At 39.4% G+C, this 3,732-nt stretch overlaps 1 long non-coding RNA gene across 1 annotated transcript; it reads right to left on the bottom strand.

The window, feature by feature from the left end:
- Nucleotides 1-1,673: 1,673 nt before the first annotated feature.
- LOC145711419 (uncharacterized) lies at nt 1,674-3,732 on the bottom strand. Its single transcript, XR_014135187.1, has 4 exons — nt 3,599-3,732; nt 3,489-3,528; nt 2,118-2,213; nt 1,674-1,738 (listed from the first exon to the last, which is right to left on the bottom strand). It is a non-coding gene; the product is annotated as an uncharacterized LOC145711419 (long non-coding RNA).

Below are 3,732 nucleotides of genomic sequence, written 5' to 3'. Positions count from 1 at the left end.
TTCAGAATCTGACTCAGCTTTCTACATAGGTTAAGTAGCCCAGTCTTTTTGACACCTTAATTAATTCTTTCCGAAAGTAGCTTTCGCTCTATTTTGTTTATTTTGTTTTATAATCCTAACGAGTTTATGGAAGGTGAGGAGTCCAAACTGGTACTGATTTGAAAATGAGATAACAGCTGTGACCTAGCGCGGCGGTTCAAAGCTTGAGGGGTAGAAGTGATGGTAATCTAGGTCATATTCGGGACGGGTCCGACTATCAATACATAGGTATTCTCAATATTTATTTTTATTCAAAATCATCAAAGTTGTCAATCTTTTCTTAGCTTAGATTCTTAGCTTAATCATTCATCTCGTATTAATACTAGTTTCGCAGGAACAATTGTCTCACCACTCTGAGCAGCGCGCTTCCATAGACCATGGACCATAGCGTGCCTAAGCAAGGTACTAGATGAAACGGTTGTTTTCCTCATTATATGCTTATGAAAGGTGCCCGCTCCATGGGATTATTGGAAAGGAAACTCCTTGATCAGATAGGTCACACTGTAGTAGCAGGCTCCTTTGGATGGTTAGACAATTATCCCACTTCTAATACTTTCCTATCACCAATCCAGCGGAGCGGGCACCTTCCATAAGCATATAATAAAGTCAAGAATATTATTATCTAGTACTACTACCCTGCTAAGGGACGCTGTGGCAGCGCGCTGCTCATAGTGGTGAGACGATTGTCCCTGCAGCCCACTTTCCCTAAGACTGAGGGCCTCATCCTGAAAGGAGTCATCCTGAAAATTGGCAATTAAATTTAAAAATTATATTTTAAAAGATCTCCTAGAAATATCCGAGATATTTGCCGCCAATTAGGCTCACCAGATGAGCCAATTGTCAAGTAAAAATGAGTTTCTTGTGAAATTTAGTTTGAAAAACTCATATCCATTGAATATTTCTCAATTCTTGTACATTTTTGTATTATATGGTCGAAATATAATTTTCAAAATTCCAGTTTACGTCAAATTATCTCTCTAAGGGGGGTACCGGATGTTGATTTTATCTGCGATGCAGGGCAGTTTACGCTATTGATCCGCCGCACTTGCTCGCATCTGCACGGTCCCGAGACAACAAGGTGATACCACCTGCATATTTGGACTCCTCACCTTCCTGAACCCCATCCTAACGACCAATAAAAACACCTGCGTGTTTCAATTTTCAGTAGTGCTGTGTTGATTAATTCATCCTTTTTCGGCGCCGTGATAAATCTGCCGCTGACATTAAATTAAAGCCCAATTTTTACCCTGTCCGCGATGAATTTTACGAGACCAGAGAGACATCCCTTCCATTATAGAACGAGAGGTTAAGGAGGTCTAAGCCATTGCCAATATTAAAGAATTGGGGTAAAAAAAAGAAATAAATGAGATCGGGGTTTTATTGATATTTACTATCACCCGATTAAAAAAGAGATGAGACCATTCCTATGAGCAGGGGTAACTGGTTGGGTGTTAGGCGTGTCTCTAGCTGCCCAGTTGCCGTACTCGTCATCTTTCCATGTTCGCTTTTCAGGGATAAATATTCAAGCGGCTACCTTTTGCTTATGTATCAAAAAATGAAGCATCAGAATATGTTCAGTTTTCCGAATCCCCGATTTTAATTTTTACTTGTAAGATGAGCCGATTTTTAACCCATCCCTGTATGGAGCTTTTCGAGTTGCCAGTAGTAAAAGCCGAATTTTTTACGGGAGATTTTTCATCTTTGTCCTGAGTCATGAAAATTCAACGAGAAAAACTCATCATCGTTGGTGTTCTTTTTTGGTTCTGCCGATTTCGATTGCTGTTTTTAAGTGTTAAAGTATCGAAATCAAGGAGGAGAATTAAGAAGTGGAATTGATATAAATTTCCTCTGTAGGACTCTTAGTCTCATCAAGCGTGACATGCTCGCCGGCTCAGAAATAAATCGATTTGTGGCATAATCCCGCACCATCTGCGCACTAATAACTCACATGAAGAATGATCTTTTCTGACTCGCTCCTGGACTTGATCGTCGGTCATCATCAAAACTGGACAAACAAAAGCGCCCGCTTTTTGGCTTATTTCGAGCATACACAGTAAAGTTTATTAAACGATGATGACCGTGCCTTTCATTAGCCGCCATATAAGTGTAGCCTCGTCGTGAGACACTAGGCCGTAGACGTGCTCGGAGAGCTTTCACGATTCCAGCCAAATTTGCTAAAACGAATATTTATTTTCTAGTGCTCCTTCTTCATCGTAAAGATCTTATGAAGGGCTACAGATTTGTTTGCTTACATTTTATTTTGTTATTTTTTAGTTGCCTGATTTTCGAAAAAGATTAGATTTTGGCTTTGTTTTCTCTGTTTTTGACTTTTATTTTGATGAGTCAAAATTTTTTATTTGACTATATTTTTTCATAAAAAATCAAAGATCTTCACGATTCACGCTGGATGAGACCCCTAATTTTAATATTTTTGGTGATAAAATCGCTAGAAATCAACGAAGAAACAACATACGCTTGTAAGGGAGTAGTTTTGAAAACCGGAAATCAAAGTTTCTCGCGGAAATCCTCTTTGTCTTTTCAGTATGAGGACGCAAAATAACTTCGTACTTATCGGAGCTTAGCACAGGCTCAGAACAAATCGTGCCACACTTTTTGGATCACTCACAAATCGCCTCATTACGGAAGTCATTTCTGATGAGTTTTAATTGAGCACTTGTTGTTAAAATTTTAATTTTTTCGCAAAAAAACGCGCCAGTGCAAGTGCGACTCAGAGTTGACCTGCTAATTGATCGCTGCATAAGTAGCTCAACGCCTCGAGACGTTTAATTAATTATGTAATAGAGTTCTAGGGCAACCGCAAACGGATTAAATTTGAAAGAGTGTTGAGGTTTTAAGCGTCTTTTAGTCTTAAATTAAAGTTTTCTAACTCTCGTTTACAATTTGTATTATCACTACTGGAGAGGGGCAACTAGGGTTTCTCAGCTCTAAGTTAGCCTAGCTTAGGGTAAGCGTTAGGGGCTGGGCTCGGCAACCTGTTTAGAAAACCTGAGTCAGGCAAAACGAAGCCGTGTGGTGGTTAGATTTCGATAAATAGAGAATATAGCGAATGTAATAGAGAATATATTTGAAAAACATAAAGAGGAAAAAGCAGCTGAGGCGTTGGAGTTTGAGGGGATTATCGATTGTGTATTGATAAAATGTCGCACGCGACAGCATGAAAATGTCTAAATAATGTTGACCACGAGTGGTTACATTTTCCTCAGGGACATTGAAGCACGCGAGCCCATCAAATATTGCTTTGCTGACCACGGAACATGAATTATACACCGACCAAATACTCATGCAAGGCAACTTAGTGTGTGTCCATCAAGCGCTAGAAAGACTCCACAGTTCGAAGCAGTTATAACTAAAAAGTGCAAAAAACAAGGTAGAAAATTTCTTCGTTGACACTTTCAATCGCCCATTAATTTATTGAATGGATCTCTTACCCGTCGCGTTCGCGTGTCATCAATTCTCCTTTCGGTGTTTCTAAAAGCTGTGTTTTCAAAGTTCTTCTTTTCTTTTGATTTGTGAAATTCTTTCTCTCTATTAACTGAACCTTTTGCAGCTCTTCTTTTACCGCGGGATCATAATTTCTTGTTGTCTCTTTTCTTGTCTCTTTTGTTTTTAATCTCGCCCGAGGGTTGAGCCTCCCCCAGAAAGAGATTAAAATTCTTGCGTTGAGTCGGGATG

Source organism: Oikopleura dioica, chromosome 1 (genome assembly GCF_907165135.1).
Source record: "Oikopleura dioica chromosome 1, OKI2018_I68_1.0, whole genome shotgun sequence".
Classification (NCBI taxonomy): domain Eukaryota; kingdom Metazoa; phylum Chordata; class Appendicularia; order Copelata; family Oikopleuridae; genus Oikopleura; species Oikopleura dioica.
The sequence above is the reverse complement of the archived record's forward strand: the minus strand, read 5'-3'. Positions and strand labels throughout refer to the sequence as shown.